This window comes from Pundamilia nyererei, unplaced genomic scaffold, assembly GCF_000239375.1.
Source record: "Pundamilia nyererei isolate P.nyererei 1_Seehausen unplaced genomic scaffold, PunNye1.0 scaffold00095, whole genome shotgun sequence".
NCBI lineage: Eukaryota > Metazoa > Chordata > Actinopteri > Cichliformes > Cichlidae > Pundamilia > Pundamilia nyererei.
In genome coordinates this window covers 1,222,815-1,250,611 of record NW_005187496.1, presented here as the reverse complement: position 1 = coordinate 1,250,611, position 27,797 = coordinate 1,222,815, and the positions used below count along the sequence as shown (strand labels likewise).

At 42.0% G+C, this 27,797-nt stretch overlaps 1 protein-coding gene across 2 annotated transcripts in view; it reads left to right on the top strand.

Annotated features, from left to right (window-relative positions):
- The first annotated feature begins 353 nt into the window (after nucleotides 1-353).
- LOC102192139 (RNA binding protein fox-1 homolog 3-like) overlaps nucleotides 354-27,797 on the top strand; it is a 418,448-nt gene continuing 391,004 nt past the window's right edge. For both annotated transcript variants that reach the window (XM_013912631.1, XM_013912630.1), the window contains exon 1: nucleotides 354-474. The gene's annotated coding sequence lies outside the window, so the exon portion shown is untranslated. The remainder of the gene's footprint in view (nucleotides 475-27,797) is intronic.

Genomic DNA, 27,797 nt, shown 5'->3' with positions numbered 1-27,797 from the left:
CTCTCCCTCCCTCTCTCTGATGTGGATGCAGAGTGTGTGAGTCGTGAGCCAGCCAGCGAGCTTGTGTGTTGTGTGCCGCAGGAACCATACAACCGCCTCTCGAGGTGTTTAAATCGGAGACGTCGGCAGAGCGACTGGGGTGCAGGCAGCTCGCCGCCCTGACACCACTGAGACCCATGCACCCTCTCCCGGACTGACAGGCCAATCGCAAGCTGCCTCTCGCCCTCCCTTCATCCAAAGCGTGCTCTCTCTCTTTCTCTGACTCGCTCACTCGCACTCCCTCCTCCTCGTCTTCTTCCTCTCTCTCTCTCATTCCTCTGTGCTCAATCCGTGCATCCCCTCCTCCTCCTCCTCCACCACCACCACCTCACACCTTTTGGTCAGAAGAGGAAGAGGAAGCCCAGCCCAGGGAGAGATGCTGAAAGGATGAAACTCTGACACGCCGACAGACCACAGGGAAACAAGAGCACAACTGTGAGTACAGCAGTCCTTTCACTTCTCACTCAGGCTTAACGCTGTCACACACACTTTGTCTCTCACGCACAAATGCACACACACACACACACGTGTTTGGCACATTTACTTCGTACCCACACTGAGACTTTACTCCACACACTGATCCAACAGCATACTCGCCATCCGTGCACAGCTCAAGTGTCTTTGTCTTTTTCAGGCAGGCAGGCGAAAAAAGAAAAAAGTGCAGATTGTGTTTTCCTTTTTTTCCTTTCGTAAGGCGTGCAGTGTGTTTCTTGATGTCGGCTGTTTAGATTAGGCTTTGTCCTGTCTTTGCACAGCTCAAACAAAAACAATCCAACAAAAGTGTCATTCATACTTTGAGATTTTGCATACTTTTCCCAAAAAGTCAACCCTGCATTTTTATGTCTTTTTGTTCAGCTCAGATGTGAGGGGGGGGGGAAGCAAAACTAAAAGGACCCCAGTAATGAGCAAGGTCAGCTAAATCATGTTTCACACACAGATTCTTTTGTCTGTGCACTTCTGCTGTTTTCATTGGCAATAAAAGCGTGCGGGATCGCCACATGAGGGAAGTATCCCTGTTCCCGTCTCCCATCTTAAATATATAAGCTGCTATAAGCCAATAGATGCCCGAGGGGTGAAAAAAGGGGCGTACTTTCTTCTCAGCGGCGTAAGAATCCCGAGCAGTCCCCGCTGCTTATTGTTTAGCGCTCAGCCAGGGGAGGTCTGCGTGCCGGGCTGATCTGCGCCGTTTGCGCCACACTATTTTTTGATTATGTTCCTGGTTCATCTCTGGCCGAGCCGATTTCCTATTTCCTTCTCCCATTTCGAGAGCGGGGAGTATAATATGATAGCAGCTCACATGTGGGGAAGTGCAGACAGTGGATCTGTACAGAGGACACAGATTGCATTTCCCCTGGAGAATGCTCTCGCTGTATTAAAGGCACTAGAGGGCTGCTCGGCACTTGTCATCAGCTTCGCTAGTAATGCCGGCGAGAGGAGAAAGTAGACGTGGTGTTTACAGCCACTCTCTCATTTAAAGAGCTCCCATTGGCCCTAATGCCACAGCTGCATCACACTGGCCCATTGCAATCCGGGTTATATTACATTTGTGAAGCCCAGGATATTGTGCGGTGCCTCGCTTGCTTCGAATGTGGGAAATGAAAAGATCTATATGTTAAACATCCCACAATATATTAGATTTGTTGCTGGACTGTAAACTCCTGGAGTGAGAATGAAAGCATTTGCATTTTTATGATGTGGTTTAACGTGGATCACATGCACCACAGCACCCATTTATGCTTAAAATTGAATTTATATTACCCCACGTTTTAGTTGTTTGGACTTCACTCTGCTGCTGTTTTATAATTCTCGGGCTTTTCTGGTTTAGCTGCTATAGGTGCTGTTTTTTCTGCATTTTCCAAGTCACTGAGTCTGAAGGTGGGATTGATTCCGATTGTTAGAAGCGTGCAGCGAGACATCGGCAGCTCTCGAGACCCGACGAGCCTCTGGTCGCTGATGTGTCAGCAAAAGTGAACGATCAGCCTGAGACTGACGTCCGCCTCCGTCTGGCCTTGGCGAATTTACTGAACCCGTGTGGCTTAACGCACAAAGACACACAAATCAAGATAAACAAGACAGGCCTCTCCTCCTCCGGTTTTGCCTCAGATTAATTCCTGATTTCATGGCCTAAAAATAAAACCGACCACCTATAACCATCATCAAAGCTATGACATTTGCAGCAAAGAAAGACTACAAAAGCTACATCACAAAAAAGTAATTTAAACTCTGTGAATTAATGGAACTTTCATTTTGGATTTGCCAGTGGCTTTCATAGGAAATTTATGCAATTTAAATGCAGAACGCCTGTCTGCTTCTGAGTTGGTCACTGACCAATTTAAATGTATCTTTTCCTATATTGTATGTTTCATTGTGGAGAAATATATCGAAGGGAAGTTAATAGCCTTTTATGCTAGGAAACATATTTAATTACATATATCTTTCACTGCTAAGAATTTACCCCAGAGGTTCTGTTAATGTAAGTCTGTGATCTCCGCAGTTAATAAACCGCTCGTGAAGGCGAGATAAATTGCCGTCAACCCATATTCATCACTATCTGCTTGTGTATCTGCACTTATTGATTTGATAGTTGGTAACCAGTCCTGATCATCCATACAGATCCGTACAAAGCGAGGGCCGATAGGGTTTCCACTCTCCCTGAAGGCTCAATTACACAGCACGCACGAGGAAATGTGGGGGGAAGGAGATCAGCTTCTGACAAGGTCAAATTATATATGTCAGCTTGAAATCATTTTGTGTAGGTGTTCAGCCATGTCTGAATGTATAAAGAAAGAGACATTTGGTAAGTCAATAAATGTCATATGCTGGAGCTCATTAAATATTTTAATCACACATTTTGCTGATTAAATTATATCGACTGAATCGAGGGTTTGAGCTCCTGTTATTTCATTTGTTTGCATGTTTGTGTGTTTTGGTTGTTTCAAATCTCTCCCAGACTTTGGGATGTTGGGAACTAGTGATTGCACGTCTTGAATAATGAGCAACAGAACGACTAATTTGCACACTTGTTACTATTTAAACAGTTCTGATTACAATTGCAAGCCCATCGTATGTTTTCCAGTCTCGACACGCATGCGGCGCTGCTCGTGAGAGTTGACGCTGTAATTGGTGCGTTGTGCGGCTGTTGGCTTTCGCTGGCATTCTTAGACAATGGAGTACAGTGCCTATTCAGAACCTCCTGAATACCACAATTCAGCGATGAAGGACATGTGTGGCAAATATTGAAGAGATTTTTTTTTTTTTTTTATCCTCTTCATGAAAAGCCAAAAAAGCAGAATTGATTTGAGGAGTGAGCCTGGCAAGGATAGCTTGGTTTTAAAAACCTTTGTGAGAAAGATTGTAATGGCAGGGCAAAGTGCCGCTGAAGTCACAAGGTTTTTAAAGAAACACGAGCATACGTGCAATAAAACGTTTAACAGTTTCTAAGCTATGAAAGTGGCTTGGGCATCAAAATGCATTTTCCAATCCTGTATACAGTTGTTTTATCTGGATTTTACAGTATCTGCCTCCAGCCGAGATCAATAAAGGCAAGTCGAATTTTGTTTGCACTGCTTAATAATTACATGTAGAACCTTAAATAGCCAACTTACAGCAACTGAGTGTCATAAAGGAAGTTCCAGGAATCCACAGACTATAGCCAAGTGGTCCCCAAAATACTTCATGTAAAAAACAAAACACATAAATATAAAATGATGTCCTCGTGTGGAGGCATTACATTCTGGCTTTTCTTGACCTCAGTAAAGTGTTTAAACTTTGTTACACAATGGTGACAATATTGTGTTGGGCTGTAAATTCTTCCTGTTCAAATAGCCCAGAATAGCTATAAGGAATTAAAAATGCATCCCAAACAACAGCTCAGGTCTCAGGAGGTTAAAGCAAGCATATTGTGTATGCTACTCCAATAGAAACAATGAGCTTGGTATCACTGCTCTTGCTCCTGCAGCAAACCTTCCTGCTGTTGCTTGGTTGTGCTTACTGTAGGCAGTGAAGGAGCTGGTGATGACAGAGAAATGCTTGAGCCAGTCCTCACAGAAGTTCAGACCGAGGCAGCTAAACTGGCGGCATATTAGAAAACCTTATTTGTAAGGGGTTCTTGGCGACAGGAGGACCTCTGGAAATGGGTTTCAAACCTCTGGGAGTTAGTCACATTAATAAATAATAGAAAAAGCATGGAGTAACATCATTTATGTGTTTTTCCTCTGGCCAATCGTGTTATTTATCCATCTAAATTGAGAGTTGCCCAGGTTTGGGGATATCCGGTTTTTATGTAATGACATATAAACCCTGCTTTCCGGTCCAAACTACTCTGTGTTTATTGAGGTTGTTGTGTTTTTAACATGTTTTGTATCTTGTTCTATTTAATCTGAACAAGCCCCCAAAATCAGTCAGTGATCACTGTCAGTCTCCCTCTGTTTTTATTACCACTGTTAATTTTAAAGCTCAGTTTTCAAAACCTTATGATGTAACTCCAGCCCATGCAGCAGTATATTAATGACTAACCTCATACTGTGGATGAATAATCTCAGTTGTTTTCCTGACTGAAGTTTGGTCCGTTTACAGCATCCTGCCATGTGATTGCATTTGTCCCTAACCATCGGGAACCCTCACGTTAACTTTTATCGAGCGGAAAAAAGTTAGCGTTCATCCTCCAGCTTCTCTGTGTTTATGTTATGCTAACATAGCTGTTAGCTAGCCACCACGTAGCACATCATTATATACCAGCTAGTCCAACTTCAGTAAACCTACAAACGTCACTGCAGTTTATTTTTCTGTCTACATTTATGTTGGACGTGATAGCAGAGCTGTACGTTTGAATTTTTCAGAAATCTCTCAGTCAGAACATGTTATATCATGTTTAGGTGGAAACTAGCGAGCTAACTCCCTGCTAACTTCAGACTCCGTTAAAATTCATAAATTCTGTTTTCGTGGATGCCTGGATGTTAAACTTAATTGTTATACCTGGTAGAGCAGAACGCTGATCATTTTATTACAGATGAAGGAATTTAGACAGTTTGTAACTCTCAGTGATGCCGCAGTGTTCGTTTGACTTTAGGACCTGAAGGAGACGGAGTTTGGACCTGGAAACGGCTAATGACGTCAGGCTTACAGACTAGACTGGCTTCAAAGCTGTCCACAAATCCTGCTCTGGTAACTCAAGAAGAAAAAAAAATGTTACCTTTCTGAGTTACTTGCATGAACTTATCACATCCTAGAGCAAGCGTGCCTCTAGCTGTAAGTCTTGCTCGTGACAGGATGCAAACATGAATGGCTCCCTCCTGAGCTCAGCTGTAACCTTAGCTAGCTGCTTTCAGCTGGCAGAAGTTCCTACATGAAACCATCCACAGAAAGGATTGAGTAACCAATTTTTTTTGAATAACCAGGTCATAATTTGTAGAAAGATTCATCATTGCTGATTATTTAAGTAGTTTTGGTCGTGTAGTTCGCTTTAGTTCTATTATATTTAAGATAAATGGACTATACTTTTATAGCACTTTCTTACAGTAAGCCTCATTCACCCAGTCACACAACCCAATGATGTTTTGACATTCAGTCTAGGTAGAGCCAGGAACCATCAACCAATAAAACGGTTTGCGTGCATCACTAAACCTAACCCTGGTTCAGAGATTAAAAAAAAAAAAGTACATTTGTTTTAGGAGTGATTTTTTCTTTTTTAAAAGTCTTCTTTGACCTAGTAGAGGCTAGTAATTATGCCAAGTTTCAAAAAACATGTACATTTAAATACGAAACAGGTGGATGTTTGCCGCCTTACTTAGGTAAAAGAGATTCTAATTAATTTTCTGTGAATGCACAAATTAGTTGGTGAACCTAAAGACTATCAGAGGTCTCTTGATTATCCAAACTTGGTTCTTCCAGAGAGACTTATTGCTGTTGAGTTTTGGGTTTTTGTTAAATGTGATTTTTGAATGCTGCGAGCACAACACCTGAAATTCGATTCCCCTTCACCGTTTCTGGTTTGAGGCAGCAATTTCAAAGACGGATATCTCAAAACCCGAGCGAGTAAAACCAAAAGTATTTTTATGTGTAGATATCACTGGGGGCAAGAGAGGAAAAAAATGTGTTTTTGTAAATTACCTTATTAAAGTCCCGTAGCTAAATTGTGCTGCAAACAGTGTTTATTTAGTCCATTTCATTAGAAAGTTTATAGCAGCTCTGCATGGGCTTTTGCCATTCGGTCGCCATTTAATCAGTCTGCACCCCCAGCATTAACCTTCAGTACCTCTCTCTGTCATTCTCTGCAGGGTCACGCAAAGTATCATCAAATATTTATGATATTAATAATTGCCTTTAGGAAGGGAAAAAGAACATAAATAAATTTGCTCTGCAAAGCATACAATTAAGAAGTCCATTCCATGTAATAAATGGGCGAAGGGGAGCTAAAAGGGCAAAAAAAGGGCGAGACGTTACAGAATCGTCGAAGACGGAGACGGCGTGAAACACGGGCGGCGAACGGCTCTGGCTGCGCAGTGGAAGGGGTTTTTCTTCTTCTGTAAATTCGTGCATTATCTGGTGTGCAATTGTTCTTCTGAGAGCTAATGCGAGCCTGAGAGAAATCGTTGTTGTGGATGGCTTGAGCATCCGCGGTCCCCGGGGGGCCTCCTACATCGACAGACTCCAAATAGACAAACATGCAGACACCCACACACATGCGCACACATATGTACACAGAGCTGCTTAGCGTGGAAGCCGATTGAGGCAGGGCCCAACATTAATTATCTGTTTTTCAGCCGAGGTCTGGTGACAGTGATTAGAGTGAGGGTTTTTTTGGAGAGCGGTGCACATGCAGTCTAATGAGTAAAACTGGCTTCTCTATAGAGCTCTCCAGGCACACTTGATCTGCACTGTGCTTCGGCGAGTGTATATGTGTGTGCGTGCATGTGTGGGTGTGACTGTTGCGCCTCCAGGCATGCTACTGGGAGAGAGACACTCTGAATCTGAGGTTTAGACGCTGATGTAATAGTTGAGACACTCCCAAAGCAAAAAGGTCTTTTACATAATCGTTGTTTAATTGTGTCTTATTGTGACGATTAACGCTCGGTTTACTGGTCAAGGCCCTTTTGGCTTTGGTGCTCGCTAAAGCTGCTGCTGCTTGGAAATAATGCGATTCTGCGAGCAAACCACACGACAGCGTGGACCGGTCTGTATCCCATGGAGTGTGTTTGGAAAAAAGAAGCGAGCTGCTTGCCTTGTGAGAGAATTATAAATGGCTGTGTCCAAACTTTGGCAGCACTGAGCCAAAAATACTCACAGCACAGTAGTGTGGAACAGCAGTGAATCTCGTGTTGATCTCAAAAACAAAGGGCTGATTTTCAACAGGCTTGGCAAAGAAATGACTCGAATGAGGTTAGAGATTTAAAATTCGGTCTAATGCTCGCAAGGTTCAGGGTAGTTTGACCTAAATATGCTCCGATACGCTGCAGGGATTCATATGTAAAACATTGTTTTATCTGAACACGGCAGGGTTCAAACCGAATCAAACGCGCGGACATTTTCTGCAGCTCAAGCAGCCGATCCTTTCACCGAAAGCACTGGTCCAGCACATCAGCTCTACGGTATCGTCGACTAAATCACATTTGTGAAAATGCCAATGCCGGTGTGCACCTGAGTGATAGATTTCTGCCTGCATCGGCTTGCCTTTAGGCGAAAGCCTACACGTCATTTTCCACACCATTTTGTCCCAAAGTCGATTACTGTGCCTCTGCAGCTATGGCCGCCTCTGAATCGAACCACACATTTAGCTCGCTAGCTGCCAATAAAAGCCACAGAAGCCCGGCTTCCATCAGCGTAATGATATTTCAGCCTCAGTATTAGTTCAGCACTGTTCTCCACAGCAGTTTCTGCTCAATTAAAGATGGTCCATATTTAAATATGTAGAAAATCAGAACGCCGGGCTGGCCCGTGTGCATTCAGATATGCTGGCAAACGGTTAAATGATGAAGTTTGAAATGGACTTTTTAAGCAGCCAAACGGTCCACACCTTTTGAGTTTAAATAAGGGGAGCAGTTCATTTGTAGCTGTGAAATTTTCCTTTAACATTATTGATGTAGATTAACTTTTGAAAAGGTAAGTAAGTGAAATGTGAAATAATTCATCAAGAGGCAGCCATGTAAGAAATGTGATTTTCCCCGGCAGAAAGACCTCGTAGACCATTACCCCAAACAGAGGAAGTAGATTAAGGGTGGGGCCCCCTCTCGCTCGCTCGCTCTCACTCTGTCTGCGGGCCTAAAAGTATGAATAGCACATTTCCAACCAAACTGCCAGGCAGAGCGGAGGAAATAAATTTCAGCTAGTGTCAGCCCTGTGCACTCACGGTTTGGAACTTCCGTTGTCTTCCCTTCCCCGACCGCTTCAGTTTTATTTAGCGGGAGCTGTCATTTCCCATAAATCCCTAGGAGGAGGCGTCCGTCAGAGCTGCCAGCTCCCCTGTGTGGAGCACCTGTAACAGGGGAGCGAAGTGACAGTTGTGCTGGGACGGTCCCATCAAATGTGCACGCGCATGCACGCGCATGCACGCGCATGCACGCAGGACCGGCTGCTCCAAGACCTTTGTACGTTTATAAAGACGGCGGCGGCGGCCGTATTAAAAGTTACTGTATCATGAATGAGCGAGCACATTTTGGGCTTATACCGTAATTCTAATTTTAATACCTCTGAGAGCTTCCACCTGCTTTCATAAAATATAAATGAGCCCCATTTAAATAACACCGTGCTGGTAAATAAACAGAATAGATACGGTTTCTCCCTTTGCTGCGTCAGTCTCCGTATTTCATATTTCCAACCGCGCCTGTCAGTCTGACACTTAAACAAATGGCCACATTGGAAAAAATTACAGCGCACACAAGTCCGCGGTATCTGTCAATTGTCATTTGCCCCAGACTAATTGTTATTATATTTATAAATGTGACATAGAAACGCTCGTGAGGTGGAAAAAGAGAAGTCTTTCTCCCCATTTTTTTTTTTTATCTGATTCAGCTGTCAGCACACATGCTCCATCATCTGCGCTCCAGGAAATTAGAAAGGAGAAACGTTTGACAGCACAATTTCACAAAACACCGCCACGCCATCATTTCATTTTCTCCAAACCATTTTTTCATTTATTTATTTCATTATTGTCTTTTGAAAAACAAACAGAGCGATAACACTGGTTCCTTTGCAGGTAATTTATCCTTGTTGCTGTGTTACGCTTTACTCTTACCTTCCAAAGATTGAACCCCAGCTGATTTACTAGTGGGATTTCTCCAAATCAAAAGAGAAGGGGTCGTATTGTAGGGGTTGACTAGCATGGATTAAGTCTAGTTCGGTTTCACGGCTGATGGCTTGGGGCCATTTTGACGAACGGGAGCTCGATCTAGATGGCGGCCGGCCGCTCCGGGTCTGCCTTTGGCCTCCCGGCCTGAGCTGCTCCGGTGAGCGTTGACCAAGACGGCAAAAAGTCATCAGTTGCCGTTCAGCCACGGGAGTTATACATCACCAATGTCAGCGGCTGGCGGCTGCTTATCTCTCAGGTATCGATTGGAACCGGCGCTGCGGCCAATCAATGGGGGCATTTCATTCTCCTTGAACATTTACTTTTTGATGCTCGATACCGATTGGTCGGGCTCATTCCGGTACTGTGGGGTTTTATCTGCTCTGTGTTATGAAAAGGAGTGGGAAGAGAGTGATGAACACTTTGGTGTTGGCAGCCTGCTGAGCTTCTCACGGATGTGCGTGGCATATGTGCGAGAATCCTGTTGTGTTCCCCCTTCACTGCCAAGAACCCACAGATCTCGCTTAGAGGTTTGATTCAAATTTGCACTCTAATTTTGGTACACATAATTCCATCACAGAGATACGAAGACCAAAAGGCTTTTCTACTCAAGAAGTTTCCCTGGATTACATCCAGCGTCCCAGCAGCTGAAGTACACGTGTAATCTGTGAGAAACCTGTAAGAGGTTGTTACTGAGAGAAGCTTTGCTTTGCACAGCTGACAGTTCCTGAAGCCAGTTTTGCACGTTATATTTTCGATATATTGACATTTTCACTTTCAAAGAAACTGGGCACAACGTGAGCTGTGTACAAACCTTTTTGTACCCGATGGTTGTTCGAGTGAAGGCATTGATCAGCCAAGATGAGCCACGATCCAACACAGTTGGGCACCACTAGTGTGCTAATCAGATTTAATAGACAGAACTTTTATTCCCTAACTGAAAATGCGCCTCTACCCTTAAGCCTCTTATGCTCACTTGAGGAAACAGCAGCCCGTAGGACAGAGAGGCAATAATGAAGCCACAGTTCCCGTAACTGAAAGGAAAACACGAGCCAGTCGGAGCTGGTGTCTGACCAAACATATACATGTACACTTAGGTCCATAATACGCTGGACGTTTTTGTCTCTGTCCGAAACCACGGTGGATTTTAAATCAGACAATCAAAGTGAAGACTTTCAGCTTTAATTCAGGGCCTTTACAGAAATGTTGTGTTTGTTGTTTAGGAATTATTCTTGTGCACCGTCTCCAGGCTCAAAATTAACTGGACAGACTAACGTGATTTCAAATATATGGGTTGTTTTTAATACTTTGATGAAAGTCCTTCATAGTGTCTGACTGACCGATTGCAGTTTCCTTGCTTGAGTTGCTCTGACATCACCTTCGGTTGCTGCTTGTTTGTGGGTCTTTCTGCATTCATTTTTTTATTGATAACTGTAAAGCATTCTGTATTGGTTTGAAATCCAGTGACTGACTTGGTCATTGTAAAATATTCCATTTATTTGCTTTGAAACTCTTGATTTGTTTTTGCCTTTTGCAGGGCGAAAAACGTCCTGGCTGAAAGGGTTCTGCCCGCTGTCACATGATCAGTAAAAACTAGTGTCCTGGTTCCCACTGGCAGCCGTACATGTCCATACGTGTCCATGCCATAACACTACCTCCACCATGTTGGACAGATAATGTGGCATGCTTCAGATTGTGAGCCGTTTCCCTCCGTGATTTTTACCTACCTTCATTATTCTGATTCAAGATCATCTTTATTTCATCTGCCAGATTTCTTTGCTATGATTGTGCGCTGTGACTCTTTATGATGTTTCTGGTGTAAACAACAGCAGGAAGTTGTAAACCTCTGCATCTCCATTCATGAAGGCATCTCTTGATTGCAGATCTTTGCAATGATGATCTCCTTTTTCAAGGGTTGCTTGACAACATCTGTTGTGATTTTTTTTTTTTCTTAACCGTGGAAATATTTACTGGGCAGCATGGTCACATGGTGGTTAGCATTCTTGCCGCACACCAAGAATGACTTGGGTTTGAATCGATCATTTGTCCTTTCTGTGTGTGTCCGGGTTCACTCCAGGTTTCACTCGTTCTGTGAAACAAGTGCAACACAAACCAGAAATCTTTTAACGTGAAAGTGCCTTAGTACTGAAACCAACATGTTTCAAAAGGAACAACTTTTTCTTTACATTTACATCCACAGTTAATTAACCTATCATGCATGTCTGTTAGGCTTGTTAGGGAGGAAATGTACCTGGAGAGAACCCATGAAGGGTTCATACAGCCAGCCAGTGGATTCAACTCAACAACCTTCATGCTAACGGCTAACTCACAGTCGAATATCATTATTTGAGCACGTCTTTCTAGTCCAGAAGACATTTTGCAAGTTCAGCCTCAAACCTGATTCAATTCTTGTCTTATTCTCAGCATTGAAAGCAAAACCAGAGGTACTTGTACCATACACACAAACATTCAGGTGGTCCTCCTCTTGGGTCTGTGATCTGAGTTTTTCTTGTCCCAGTTTTTTCCAGATTAGAGATTAGATGAGTTGCATACAGCAGTATAAAGATGCAGTGGTTTAATAGAGGACCGTGGCTTTTTAGAATATATGAATTGTGTGCATATAAGGAGAGAGCAGCTTATAACACAGACATTTGCCTTTTTTCTCTTTCCCACTTTCTGCCTGCTGCTGCTTTAAGTACCCCGCGGGAGTGGTTTCTATAGCAGACAAACTATTTATTGTTCCCATCTCCTCATCGTTCCCCATTATTGTGATTGCCATACATAAAACACTGCGAATTTAAGGTACGCTGCTACTGCTCTTCCACTCTTAGTAAATTAAAAATGAATCAGTGGGAGTTCTGAAGACAGAACTGTCTTCCTGTACCTGATAGAGTAACCAATAAAACTGGGGATGATGATAAGGGAAATTGTACAATCTGAAAAGAAATCTAGAGTTCCTCAAATGTGGATCTACAAATAAAAATTGTTCTTGGAAGAAAAAGTGCCAGATGATGACCCATTTTCCAGGTTTTGTATTCATAAAGTGCTATGTGTCAAAGTGTATAGATGGCTCATAGTGAATTCATGAAGCAATTGTACCAAAAAAAAAACGAAGCGCGTTTCTTTGATTCACTTTCGGATGGAAAATGAACGAAGACAGTTATGCCACTCTATTTGTGCTTCTTCTGGATCCAGAGAGGTCACGGTTTGCCTGATATCTTTCTTATAGGTCTCCTTAACCTTTGCGGAAGTCTTATTGACTCTTACTAACCTTGCAGGGAACTGCTGGAGGACAGAGATGATGAGCGTGCTCAGTATATGGAAAAAGGCCCATGTGGAGGTTTTTCCGCCCCCGCCCCGCCCTTGCCAAGCGACACCACTACCAACGCTTTGCATGACCTTTGCCTTCTGATTTCTGTTACCATGGTGAATCCCACATTGTTGTGAATTCAGCCACAGCGGACATATGTACAGCATGATACTCCAGCACACCAAGCTTTAATGCAATTCCATTAGTTACTGCATAGTTAGGAGGACCAGTTCTAATAGAGGTTAAAGGAGAAAGCGAGATCGTAAATGCAAATCGATCTCTGCAGTTGCCGACGTTTGTGCATTTCGTTTTCATTGCTCTGAATTTCCTGCGACATGCAATGCACATTCATCGGCTGTCGATGCAACTTTTCCAGCTGCCGGGGATGTGACTGCCCTGAAATGCAATTTACGAAACCACTCCTACTGGATTTCAGTAAATATGAAGTTGTCAGTGTCATTTGGAGTTTCTTATGGTTGTAAAGTCACGGTTAGCATGTCTGGGTTAAAATGAAGAGGAAAAAAAGCTAGTGAATGCAACAAACGGCACGTGATTTTCAGATTAGGTGACGTTCACTTCTCTTAACCACCCGAGGTGGTTAAGAGAAGGCCGCTAAGTCAGCGGCCACCGGGCCACAGGTCCGTGAGTCGTTTGATGCCGGGCTGTGAGTTGAGGCTCGGGTGTGAAATTGATGGTTTTCAGAGTTTTTATCAGTTTTTAGCGTTATTTTTTTAAATCCTTTTTATCATTTTTAACTCGGTTTCCTTGGGTCTTTTCCCGTGTGTTATGAATAAATCTTCTTTTTTTGGTCAGTCTGTGAAATATTGTTGGACAAACTGGTCGTGTCGCAAAAAAGGTCGGGGACCGCTGGTCTAAGTCATCGTCGGCGATGACCCCAGCTCTAATCTTAACCTTCATCCTATGTAATCAGAAGACTCGGCGTTCTGGAGACAAAGAAAATAATCAGTGTAAAGTTGAAACTTCCTACAGTTTGTGGTTAATAATTAATGGCTCTGTTATTTTCAGCCTTTTTTCTAAATAAAGTTTTGTATGACATTTGTCTTTTCAGCATTTTTTAGCAGTTCAGTTTAATATTAACACAAAATGCCAAAAGGTAGTCTGAATATTTTTTTAATCACACACACACAAAAATATGTTTCACAACAGTAGCTGTGTTAAGGGTCATTTTCTGCCACAGTCCACTATGGCTGAGGCAGAATCAGGCTGCTACCAGGTAGGCTGGTAATGCTTCAAACAGAGCCTGTTGTATTACTGTTGCACAGTTATTTTCCTCCTTTTCAGTGCCGATTCCAGAGAATGGCTTCTTGCTGTTGGAAGTGTTTGGGGGGAGGGAGGAGGCCGGGGAGGGGTCAAAACAAGACTGAGCTGTCGAAACACTGAGAGCCATCCTTCACGTCTGACTGTAGTGGTTAAAGGGCAGCCAGGCTCTAAAAGAAACCATTAGCATTTAGATTTGAGACTCTCCGTGCGCAGAGTAGCAGGGAGTGGCTGCGCTACACCTTAGACTTTTTATGCTTTGAGTGGGCCCAAGTGGCAGCTCCGGAGCCCTGATCAATCTCTCAATATGCCTAAATTGCTTTGGATGACCTCCTCGCGAAGGGACGGGATTGGCCATACTGATGCTTATCCAATCAATAGCAGATGCTATCATGGCTCATCAACAATGAAGTGTTTTTAATGGAGGTCAGGGCATGGAAGATCTAATTCATTTTAATTTGTAAATTGTGGCATGACAAAATTCTAATCAGGCCGCTTTGCTATCAGATATGCAGACTTCTGAGTGTCCCGCTCCGTCTCGCGCTCTCATTCCTTCTTCTCAGCCTCATTTGCATTCATGTCTGTCTGTTTGTGCCCACACAGGAGCGGAACGCATGAATGTATACATGACATATATTAAATATCAGTCAGCATTGAGTATCGCTCAGTTTCTAATGTTGAGCATTTCCCTTTTAAGGTGTCCGCATTTATCCGAGACAACTTTTTACTGAGGAACACTCTTGTGCGCGTGTTTTTCCTCATTAGGTGAAGATTGAAAAGATGACAAATATGACACGTGCAATTTATTATCTTAATTAATTCACTGTCTTCTGTCATAGACGGGCCAGCTCTGCCATCTAAAAGCCATTTTTCCGCGGTGTCGGTGGTGTTGTTGTAGGAAGCCCGCGCTGTGTCGTTTGCCCAGATTAGTGTAAGAGGTGAGCTTTTTCCATCTCCCTTTCCATTTCAGCTAAATTTGTCTCAGCCACAGTAATATGCACCACGGGATCTTTCCCCCGTGAGCGGAAATGCAATTGGAATGGGATGCGGCCGTCCGTTGTGATTGTGTGCAGATGAACCTGTCTGCCCTTGCGCCCGGTGCATGAGTGAGGCCATGCGATGCCCATTGCCTGCGTTGGCTTTCAGTGCAGAAGAGAAGAGGGCAGGTCCGGGGGGCACACTCTCCACACAAGGTAGCGCACTTGCTGAGCTGTGACAAATGCAATCAGTGCAGAAGATCGCCACGCTATTTCAAATGGATTAGGCTTCCTCTCAAGATAGATGGAGGAAAATTGGCGAAAACCTCCTGTCATTGTTGGCATAAACAAGAAATGGGTTGCTGTCATTACAGAAATATTCAAGTCAAGGATAGAGCTTGTAAAAAAAGAGGAAAAAATGTTTCGTGCACTATCAAATGGCCTTGACGAAGCCGAAATGTGGGGAATGCATTTAGGGAGGGATTGGGCTGAAAACGTTCTGTTCAAGGTCTGTTGCCTCCCCCCACCGCCGCGACCGTTGGTTGTAACACAGAAATCTATGAGGGGAATTATGGAGAATAATCATTGATGAGAGCCAAGGGCATTATGCTGTACTGAAAAGAGAAGCTTCAGAAGTAAGCAGCACCAACCCCCCGTCCTCACTCTCGAGTGTCCCCATTGATTTATCAGGACTCTATTTTTAGTTGCACATGGAACAGTAATGGATTCATGGGAATTAACAATGATTCATGTGAAGCTAATATCAGAGATTTCAGAGGCTCGATTAATGCTGGAGGAATTCAGCCCGTCAACTCCCCAATTATTCATAATATTTCTCACACTGCATAAACACAGATGCTTCTACCTTATCAAAAAGGCTTGTTAAAAGGAGCTGGTGGTGTGTTGGCTTCCTTTCAAACTACACACTATAAGAACATCTAATGGGCTTCAATTATTAGCATCAATGTTTTTCCCTTCATGGTCCGGCTGAAAGTGGAATGCTGTTTTCGGATTGCTGTTACCAAAACATAAATTCCAACACCGAGCGTGTTTGTTACCCTTTTAATCCTGACGGTGTCTAGACATGCCGACTGCGGGGGGTTCCTACCCCATTAAAACGGATTTGGATATAATTTAGTTCAACAGTGAAGTGCAGTTTTTTGGTATCTTACGCAAAGAGGTTATTTACCAGTAATGTAACATGCATGCTCTGCACCTCTTTTGGTTCCAGCCCCTTAAGATGTATTTCTAATTTTTTCTCTTAGATATGGGGCCAAAGTGCAGGACTTTGACACTGGGAAATGGAATTAGGTTTAGGCAACAAAGCTATCTGTTTAAGGTAATTAAAAGACCGGGGTTTCGTTTAATTAATCCGATGCTGCGCGGTGCTTAAATTTCTCCGTGAGCCGCAAGCGTTAGTTCATTAGAAGCGCAAAATCTGTCAAGAAAACAAGTTTAAATGTTTCAGTAGGCATTCTGTAACTTCATGGTGTCTGGTGTAGCAGCTAAGCACTGAGACAACGAATGGTGCGTGAAGTCCACCGTACAAATGAAGCACTACGGGGGTGATTGTTTAGGCAACTAAACATACAGAAGTGTGCAACGGTTTTAGGCACGTCAGAAAATGCTGTAAACAAAGAATGCTTTCAGAAATGGGAGTGTTCATCTTTTATTTTCATCAATCAACAAAATGCAGCGAATGAACAAAAGAGAAATGTTTGCTGTGACCACCCTTTGCCTTCTTCTAGGTACACTTGCACACAGTTTTTGAAGGAACTCGGCTGGTAGCTTGTTCCAGACATCTTGGAGAACTAACCACAGATCTTCTGTGGATGTCATGTAATCCTGACACACTCGATGATGTTGAGATCAGGGCTCTGTGGGGGCCGTACCATCACTTCCAGTACTACTTGTTCTTTTTTATGCTGAAGACAGTTCTTAATGACTTTGGCTGTACGGTCGGGGTCGTTGTCCTGCTGCAGAAAACATCTGGTGCCAATAAACAACCTTTTATATTTTTGAAAGCTTTCTTTGTTTACAGCATTTTTCCACACCTGCCTAAAACCTTTCCACAGTGCTGTATATAAACTGTATTTGAACGGATAATGAACAGATAATTTTAGGGATCTTGTCCGTTTCTGCTTGTAACATTAAATAAAAAAGTATTTTCTTCAAGAAACGGTACATCAGCGTAATCAAAGCGTCTGTTGTAGGTTTCGTCATTGGTTTTTATTTGTATTTCTTTCTAGAAATAAAATAATCCACACTTGACTATCGAGCATGTTTATGTGAAACTGTCTTGGATGCAATCAGTGGAAGAAGTCATTTCGGTGCCGTTACCCCAGTGGGTGCGTCAAGAGTCATCAGCAGACTTCAGATTGATATAAAGAGAGCAGGAGAGTGTTGATGCACCGTCTCGTTGGTTTGATAGTGTGTGTGTTCAGATGTGTAATGTAAAATTAGTTTGAATGTGTGTGTTCAGGCTTGGCTTGGCATTCTGCTTCGGGGTCGCTTGTAGCGTTTGCTCGGTGCAGCGGGCATGACAGCAGCGACAATGGCGTTGACTTCTGCCTTTATTAAAACGGCACATGTGTCGTGTCACTCGTCCTCAGTCTTGTGCTTTATTCCACCTCGGCCGGTACCGTCCTCGTCGCAGAACATTAACCTTACCTCGGGACTCGGTATAGAATTTTGTTGTTGTTGACGGAACCAATGAAGCACAGAAAGCTGCATTAACTTAGTGCCGAGTTTATAAAAGGAATTACAAAAAGGGTTTTACGAGTTTAGCCCTCCAAGCAAGACTTTTTTCACCGACCACAGCATCTGGCAGGGAAGATTCCTGAGCAGCCAGTCAATGGAGATAAAGCTACAGTTGTTTCCTGTCACTAACATATGGACCTTACTGTTATGTTACATACTCTTGCTTTTGTGTGAACATCACATTATATCACAGGAAACAGACGGCAGCTGAAATTAAGAATTTCAGTAAGATTGCCTCGGGCAGTTTGTACATCTTCATTGTTTTTCTGTCTTCATGTTGACTAAGTCCAAATATACCCCGAGGCTGAAAAGCAAAATAGCCCCGATTTTTAAGCCGCATTAATTTTATTTTAACTTTAGAATTAGGTAAACTGCAACATTACTGTTCATATTGTATTTCCTATCGTGCTTCGTATCAAAACCACACTGATAACGCATGTCTTTAGAACTGAAAATAAAAGGGGGAAAAGTTTTACACAGCCTGTAGAAGTCAATGACAAAGCTTATATGTACTGCATGAAAGCAGAAGGTGGGTAGAAGGAGAGAGAGCGTACTAGATTCAGCTTCAAGGATGTGAGATGTTAGCGAGTTCGCGTCTAGGTCACGTAACATCTAACTACTTTGAGTATACCTCGAACTCAAAAGAGGTGCTTTCATCTGTTTCGGTGACTTTATCCGAACTTTTATGAGCACTAGAGCTGATGTATTTCTTCTGAGTTTATTTATGTAACCTGATGCGCACTGTTATCTACTGTTAGCAGAAAAAATCAAGTTTGTCAACCCTTTGGAATCACCGCGAGTAATCACTCACAGTGCAGCCTGAAAAAGCAGATCTCGTGAATTTAGCACAGAATTGTTACACATTTCATCTACACAGCTGTTATAGTTGATCTGTATTTTTTTTAGATGTCCTAAATGAATGAACAGCCCTCTGTAGGTCCTACCACAGGCTCTCAGTTGGGTTCAGATCAGGACTCTTGGCTCGACCACTACTGAACCAGAACTTTGTCTCTTATTCGTTTCCTTCTGTGTTTTGGATCATTGTCTTGCTAAATTCCCCAGCTCCTCCTATGCTTCAAGTCATGGATTACTGCGCGGCTTTCTTCATGCAATTTTGAATTCATTGTTCTCTCAACGCATTTAATGCCTGAGACATCAAAGCAGCACGATGATGATCCCTCCAACCCACGTCTGGGAAGAGGTTTTAGTGTTGGTGTGCAGTGTCTTTTTTCCCCTTCCAAACAAGCCTGTGCATGTTTGTATCTGGTTGTTATGGAACGACTAGGTGGTCTTTTTGCAAACACGAGACTTGTGATGATTTTCTTCATGATTTTCTTCCTTTAACTTCATTTTTATTGAGTCTTTGTCTCCTGGTGTAAACCTCACCATAGATTCTTTTTCCCAGTTTTAGATTTCTGTAGGTGTGTTGTTATTACCCTTTCAGGACTGTATGTTGCAATCTTTGCAGAACACCCACTCCTAGGTAGAGTATCAACAGTTCTGAATTTTCCCTCTTTGTAGATAAAGCCAGGTCCTCCCACAGTCCAAAGACATGCACTTTTGGTCAACTGGTGATTTAAAAACTGGGTGTAGGTGTGAGTGATTGTGATTGTCTGTCTATCTGCGTTGGTCCTCTTTAAGACTGTGTATCCTGCCTATTAACCTACTGGAGCTGGGGTAGATTCTCGCACACATGTGACTCTGAGTAGATAGACGGATGTAGATAGTTTGTCTGATTGTGAGCTGATGGTCTTCAGAAAACCATAGAAGCTTTTTTTTTTTTTTTGGAAAACCTTTCATGAGAAATCCACACTTTATCAGGAAGAGGATACTCTACAACCCAAAGCTGGAATCTCATCTCATGTCCTCAAGTGAAACAACTGACTCCAAGTAACTTTTTTCCAGCCTGCACTTGTTCAATAAATTCATGAACACAGTGCAAATGTTCATGTTTAATTGGTTTAGTCTGATTGTATTCATCTAAAATTTTGACTTTGGAAGCAATCAGTGTAAAAATCCCGGTAATTTCACAAACTATTTCTCATAGAGGATGACTGAGCTTTATTTTACCAGTTAACTGGAGATCTCCAAAAGCACATTATGTAATGCACTTGTCAAAATATAGCATTTTCACATTTCAGACCAGAAACACAGCCACTGCTCCTTCAAACCTATTTTGTAAATTAAAAATGACTGCTTCGGGTACGCCCTGTTGAAGGCACGGAATTATAAAGGTAAGCCACTTCAAAATTAACCAGTGTGACACGGCCATGACTCGCTGTTTCGCATAGAGGAAAATATTGCTTTGAACAAAATATATATTTTGACTCATCTAAAAATGAATGGGAAATATGAAAAAGCTGAGAAAATGTTTTCCTCGGCAATTGTCTGCATTAATTGAATGACAGTTTTATGATGAAGACTTTGTGTTCAAAAGTCTGAAGTTCCTCAGACTCGTTGTATGTGCAGCATATTTTCAAAGGATGAATAATATTTTTTAACTTTATCTAAAGCTCGCACTACTGTGCCTCTCAAATTATCTCCGAGCTGCCACTCTCTTCAAAGTAACTGACAAATACGTCATGCGAGCCTTTCATACCCCAAATGTTCTTTTTTTTCTCCATTAATTCGAGATCTTTGCAATTGGACTCAAAGGCTGTCAGTGAACGAACCATGAACTGAACTTAAATATTTTAAAAGCTGAGTGTATGTCATACGATCCAATTTATTTGTATTCCTTTGATGTTACAATGTCATAAAAATGGGAATTTAGGTTAGAACGGTATTAGAGGAATCTTTACCAGGATGCAGAGGCTGGCGTCACAGACTCGGGGCCTTCTCACCGCGAGGCCACGCTTCCAACCATCCTGCGTTTAATCAAACTTGTTATGCAGCCTAAAACTTTATCCCCAGAGAAAATTTATGAGACAACGTAACAAACCAAGGCTGCTGTTGTTGCAGCCGTTTCTGTCTGTGAGTCTCTTTCTCATTGTGAGTGTCAGAGTTCATTTTTCACATGTTGTCAGCGAGGCAGCTATTTGCCACTTTCATTGTGCTCGATAAACAAGTACACAGGCATGTCAAAAAAGGATCAACAATGCCTCTCTCTCTCTCGGAATAAAAACGGGGGAACAGCGGGAGATCTGCAGTTATACACATTAATGCGAGTGGTTGTGGTTGCTTCACATATTTCAGCTGAGGACTAATCGATGAGAAGCATACGCTGCCTTTTTCGTGTATTATTTTACAGCTGTGCTGCACAAATATGCTTGTTTTGCACCCGAATATCTCATCTTACATTTTTTAGGTATTTGGTATAGGGGGGATTCCTTTTCCTTTTCTTGTAGCGACGTATTGAATCCCCACAAAAAACACCGTGAGTATAAAAATGTGAAAATCAGCATGAAGTTCCACAAAATCTGTTGATATTCCTTTTGATGTTCTCGTTGTTGTATAGACAAGGATGACTCCACGCTGATGAAATAAGTTAAAAGCTATTGCCCCTGAAAGGATTTGGTAAGGTTTCTTTAATACTTTAACAGGGCAAATTGGACCAGATTAAAACACCTTTTCATGATTTTGTGCTGCCTGTCTTTCATGCTTTCATATATGCTGACAGCATTCTGCAGCTTTTCCTTGACGTTTTCATCTTTCTGCACACATTCCTGGTTGCAGAATGATAAAATATTATTACTTCTGTAGGTATCATCAAATGATTACTATTAACCGACAGTGATGAGTGCTGAGGGAATTTTTTACAGACATTCCTGTGTTGAATGTAGCAATAACACACTATGAAAACACCTTACTGCACCTAGACTCTATTATTGTAACCACCACAATTAAAAATACAGAAAAGTGTTAGCCGTCTGATTAAAATTGTGTTGTTGTATTGGGACTGTCCTGTTAAGACACTGACCCACACCTATGCAAGTATATTCAAATATAATAATAAAATAAAGCACATGGGAGATGGTAAACTTTCGATATCTACAAGTGAATTAAAAATATGAATGTACAAACCAGTCTATTAGCAAAACAGCTGGTTAACTTAATACATTCAGTCAATCAACTCTCAAAAAACGAATATCAGAGACATTAGTGTCTGATATTAATCTTTTAAACTTACGTTTTTTTATGGCCTGAGTTCCGCCCTCCTTCATCAAGGCTTTCCTTGCTAATGTGCTAAAGGAGTTATTAAAAAGTGCTCACACAAGCCTCTAACTCCTTGTTGGCCACCAGTAAGATGATAATTTGCACAGGGCTCGTTGCCTTATTAATGTCACTTCTGTTTCCTTGCAATGCACAGATCATAACTGATCTTATAGCAGTGAAAGCAGAGCCAGGGGCAGCTTGTGTAGCACATTAGTCTCCCATCAGTTTCTCATAAAAGACCAGAGATTTATACAAAACATGAATACACAGCGACCAACCTCTTAGCTTGACAACCTCCAGACCATAGACACCCGCATCAAAGTGGCAGCATACAGATCCTGATGGAATCGAACTCCAGCAGGGTCAAGCTTGTTTACAGAAATGAGTCGGGCCTCAAGGTGGCAGCAATTCAAAAGGTCGGTCAAACAGGCGATAATGACAGAGCAATGTGTGAGATGGAAGAAGATGGAGATCATTTTCACTTCTGCAGGTTTCAATTGACATCCATTTTTAGATTGAACTGGGCAAGCACTGCTTGCCTTGCTTACCCAAATGCATCAGCACTGGCTCTTAAGGCAGTTATTTTGAGTTGACAGTATGGCACCAAATAAATGCTAAATGACTGGGGTAAAATTGCTACAACTGCAGCTTTTATCAGCTCTACTTCTTGTTCTTTTTTAGTGTATTTGCCCTAAAATAAAGTTCTACTTTCCCCCTAATACTTTTACTAAACACGTGCGACACACGTGGCTTCATTGGCATCTCAATCCAATCAATTAGAAAGAAAAAGCCATCCTAATTCTGGGCATGAATTAAAAAACACAGCAAAAACATAATTTCCTCTATCTCTCCTGCAAAACACAGTAGCTATGTCTTCCAGCAAACAGCTGAAACTCTTGTGAGCCTCAGCGTGTTAAGGTTAAGGTCAGTTTGGTAATTTTTAAAAAATGAAGAAGTTTGGTGGGAGAGAAACAGCCTAACACAGAGTTAGTGAAACAAATGAAAAAAAGCCCTTCACATAACTTACAAGGATGTTGGTTTGCTGAATTTAAAGAATGGATTTTATTTGACTTTGGCTTCTAAGGTTAGTGAATTATTTATGTGAAAAAACTGCAGAGACTAAAAAACTGGAAATAATTCTTTCACCTTGATATTTTCTTTTTGCAAATCCCCTAAAGTACAAAATGTGCCGGTAAAGTCAAATCTGTTGATAGACAACATAAAATGTATGTAGCGATTTCACAGGCACACGTATAACTTTTATTACAGCAAACCAAAGCAATGGAAAAGTTTCAACACTTGAGAGAACATTGCAATTTTCTTCTGGCTATGCAGTGCAGTATTAAGAGAGGAATGGAGGCCACTCTCTCATCACCTGGTCACCCAGACCAGCAGACAGCGTTGGCCGTCTGTCCACTCGTCTGATTTCCATCCCCTTGGCACACTGGGTAATAGAGATCAGTAATTGGGTGCTATAAATCCTGGCCGAGGACAAGGTGGGTCAGAACAGGCTGATTACTTAGGCATTACAGTCAATCTAAGCAAGTCCTTGAATTGAAAGATTTGGTGAGGTGGATTCTCATTATCGGGCTCGGTGCATGTATGCATTTGTGGGAAAGAGTAAGGGCCAAGGTCCCCTTCCCATCCGCTTTTGTGGGATGACATTATGCAATGCTCCAGTGCCCTCAACCGTGCAGACTCGTAAACATCACAACAAATTTATTTTCCTCATCCTCCACAGTTTTATAAGAATGTTTTCAGAATCATCAAAGAGTGGTCGCGGGGCCCGCCTGGAGTTTTAAGACCACTCTGAACGGCTCCTCGGTGCATTAAGGACCTCTGTCCGGGTGACGCATCTGCAGCAGGTTCAATGTTAAACGCTGGGGAGGTCTTCAGTTTCACTCTGCAACAAGCACACAAGCTGGACTTTGTCTCTCTCCATCAACCATCGTCAGGCCTCAGCTCGCGGTATTTATCTTTCAGCGTTGCCGGGAACAACAAGCTCTCGAGGTGATTAGCCCTGTCATTTAACATGAAGCAGATTGATGGCTATTTGGTGAAATGCACCTTTCTCTTATTTTTCATCTCAGAGCCTATGAGCTTAATCCATTTTAAGCTTCTCAGTATGAAAAAGAGTCTATGGAAGGTGAATTAGAGTGTAAAGCTGATAGTCTTTCTCAGTATTCTTTCCAGCTGAAGGTGTGACTTACTGGATTATGGGAACAGTAGTTTCTGCTCCAACCCCCTTAAGTTCTCTGATGCGGCTTTTATATTGCAGCCTATTTTGATACATTTATTTATTTTATTTTTTTGTATCGAGAGCGCATCGAGTCCTTCTGACTGTGAATTTCTTCATCATGAGTTTCCCTGCTCCTTTGTGCCATCAGTCCTTCCAAAAAGTCTTTGATTCACAGCCTTCAAAGTCATCTGTCTGGAAAAAAAAAAAAAAAAAATGAAATCAGCAGCAGCCCAAAATGTAAAACCATGTCATGAATAGCAATGTGGTAGCGATCCAAAAATATGGACTAAATGAGCAAATGTGATAAATTATCTTCTCATACATTTAGAGGGGGGGAAAAAATAAGCTGGGAGAAAAAGATATATGACAAATTTATGCTGTAGCATCAGTGCAAACCCCTGCAGTGTGAAGTGTTCCCACTCAGAGAAGCACTCGTGCTAGCATCATCCCTCGACTCCTATAACAGCATGCTACTTCACTTAGCAGCCTCCATTTGGGATGCAGCACAAACACTGTTTTAGCGCTTTTATCTTAATGCACTGCAACACTCTGCACCACTAAAGGCATGATTATTGTACAGAGAGAAGAGCGGCGTGCATTTAAGCAAGTCTTATTTAGACAGGAACTTAGAACCAACCTAACCACTCAAGGGCAGATGGCTTTACGATTCTCATTGCTCATTCAGTTCATTTAGTTAAATAGACTCTTTGCATATATTTTAAAATAACACTAATTCTTTGCATTGTTATCCCAGTTTAAACCATAATGTCCTACTGAGTGTGTTTACTGTTTTGGAGAGCAATTTATTAGCAAGATAGCAGACTGTTGTCACTTTAACCATCTGCTGGATGGTTTGGCTGTAAAATACTCCTCAAGGGGGAGAAAATCATTTGAGGCTTTATAAGGATCCCATTGAGGTTGGATTGCTTATTTCCATTTTTTTCCTGTTTGATGAGACCAGAGTGGCATATGGCTTCTGTCAGCATTGCTTTGAGGCCATGTGCAGAGGTGGGCTTCAGCAACACTAAGCTGCCACACCCAACGCCAAGGATAAAACGTCTGTCACCCTCCAGCCTGAGCACAGTCGGATCCAACGTCGCACTGAGGCATGTTCTCGCACTTTTAAGAGGCCACCGATTTAATAGAGGCACAGTGTCAGTGCTGACCTCATCCGCTGATGTCTTCACAGCTAATGCCCTAACATGTGACATTGACACTCTGCAAGACAAACAGTAAAGGAGGAAGATGGATCGGCGGGGAGACTCATACATCTCTCGCCGGATGGAGGAGGGTGATGGACAATAGATGGGGGAGAAGCGTTGTCAACGGGAAATGACAAAATCAGGCATGATGTACTTAATTTTGTGACGGGTCTTGCAGTCACATGCTATCATGTCATGTTACATCATTTCACGGTGATCTGGGTAGGCGCCTTTTGTGTTGCAAGTATTTTAGGAGCTGATTATTGTAAATAAAACGGGGATCCACTAGACAAAAATGTACCTGACTTACAGGATAACTGAGCACGCTTTATAATCATATACTATCCTGGGTGTGTAGGCAAGGGCCAAAACTTTATGGCACAGGAAACTTTGTGGGTTTTGTAGTTTTTAAGAAGGGATATGTTAGATACAGACAGAAAAAGGAGGACTGCATTTGCCAAAATAAAGTCTCAAAATCATCAGCTATCATCACATATATTCTTTATTCACCTCTTTGTTTTTAAATCTTAACTGTATTATTTGTAAACACTCGCTTGGTGCAGGAACATTAGGCCTTGAAATGAATATCTCTCATCCGGTCTGAGGATATCTTGGCTATATGCTCCTAGAATGGGAATTGAGCAAGACCAATGTAGATGACACAGCAAGAGGGACTGGATCGATATCAAAGATATCTGAATTTTGACACCGATATCATTATAGTATGAAAGCTATCAGTTTTCATAGCAGCACTTAATTAGCAGTGCAGTCTTGCTTCTGTGAGTTTTTAAATATTGATGGTAAATTTCAATCATACAGTATACAACTTCTCTCTGTTGTTTCAACTAGATTTTAATTTATCTAAAAGAAATTAGATAAAGCAAACTTAATATTTTCTCAATATACTGCACAACTAATTACCTAAGAAGAAGTGAGTACTAACTTTGAGTACAAGGATGTATAATTTAGTAGGGACATGTCCTTATTAAGCTAAATATACTGTGGCAACTGCATTGTCCCTGGCAATAATTTTGATAATACAATTAAAATACTGTGGTGACTCACTCCTAATAGAGATCAAAGAGACAGCTCCTTACTTTTTTATTATTTGGGCATTTTGCCTTTGTTAAACAGTGATAATTAAGAGAGACAGGAAATATGGGGAGCGAGGGCAAGCGAGCGACATGTAGCAAAGGTCCAGCTGCCTGAGAACTGAACCACAGACTGAGTGCTGGCGGTGTTTTTGCCCATGTGACATGCAGTCAAACCACACAGCTATCGTGTTATGCCTGTACAGCACATTACACAGAGGATCACAATGAACACATGTAACATGGATGATTATCAGCGGAGGCTTGTCTGCCCTAATGCGTCCTCCTCTTTGTTGTGTGTTTGCATTGAGACCAGTTGATAATCTGATTCTTTTTTTTTAAGGGGTACAGGTTTAAGGCACTTGTGCTTTGGGTTCTCTTCTTGGACCAGGGAACTTTGTCTGTTACATTGAGTCTGTAATACATTTGGCTGTCACTAGCAATCAGCAGCCAAAAGCCAAAATGTGAAAGATATTTCTTGATGGCTTTGCAGAAATATTGTTTGCTAGTGATGCCACAACAGATGATTTCACATGTATTTCCTAAAAAATAAAAAGTAAATAGAAACTAATGTCAAGTGTAGCTTTAATGTTTGAAACTTACCACAGTTAATCAAGGGGGGGAAACAGAGTTGCAACCAAAGAGAAAGAGAAAGGAGAGAATATTTTAATGCGAAAGTTTGCCCTTCAAAGAAAATCACCAGCTGCCCTTGAGACTGGCTGTGCAGCTCCTTTTGATTACTGTTTATTAGCAGCCTGTAATGCCAGCCAACTTCTGCTATGTTCTGTTTTTCTATGTGTAACAACTGCAGAATGGATATAAAAGACTGTTATAACCACCACAGCCTCACCTGGTAGTTTGTGGACTCTCATTCAGACACCTAGACTTTAATTTTGCGGTTTGGTCATATTTAGGGTGGAATAGTAGGTTGTGATTTGGATTTGGTTGTTTGCAAGCTACAACCTGGAAAAGGTATTTTAGAAATTATGATTAAAAATTATCCCATCAAAGGAGATCAAAAATAAGTTGATCCTCCGAGAACCGACAAAAAGCTGTTTTAATATTAAAATGTTTTTACTGTAAGTTTCTCTTTTATAACAAATGACTCGGAGGTAGATTTTTGTATAACTCAACAGTTTATTAAATATTATCGAGGCTTAAACTATCCGTGTGGCTGCAGGGACATACAAGTGGGTGCTAACTAGGGGTGCAACAATACTCGTATCGATATTGAACCGTTCGATACAGTGCTTTCGGTTCGGTACGCATATGTATGAACAATACAACATTTGTAATTTATTTTATCAACTTTCCTTCTGACGATGCTGTCTGTGTGGAGCGCTCAGTGAATCTGCGTTCGACTACTCCGCCTAGGCTGCACTGTCGAGCGCAGATCCACTGAGCGTTCAACACAGACAGCATCGTCAGAAGGAAGAGCGCAGGGCAAGCTAGCGAGACAGAAGTTA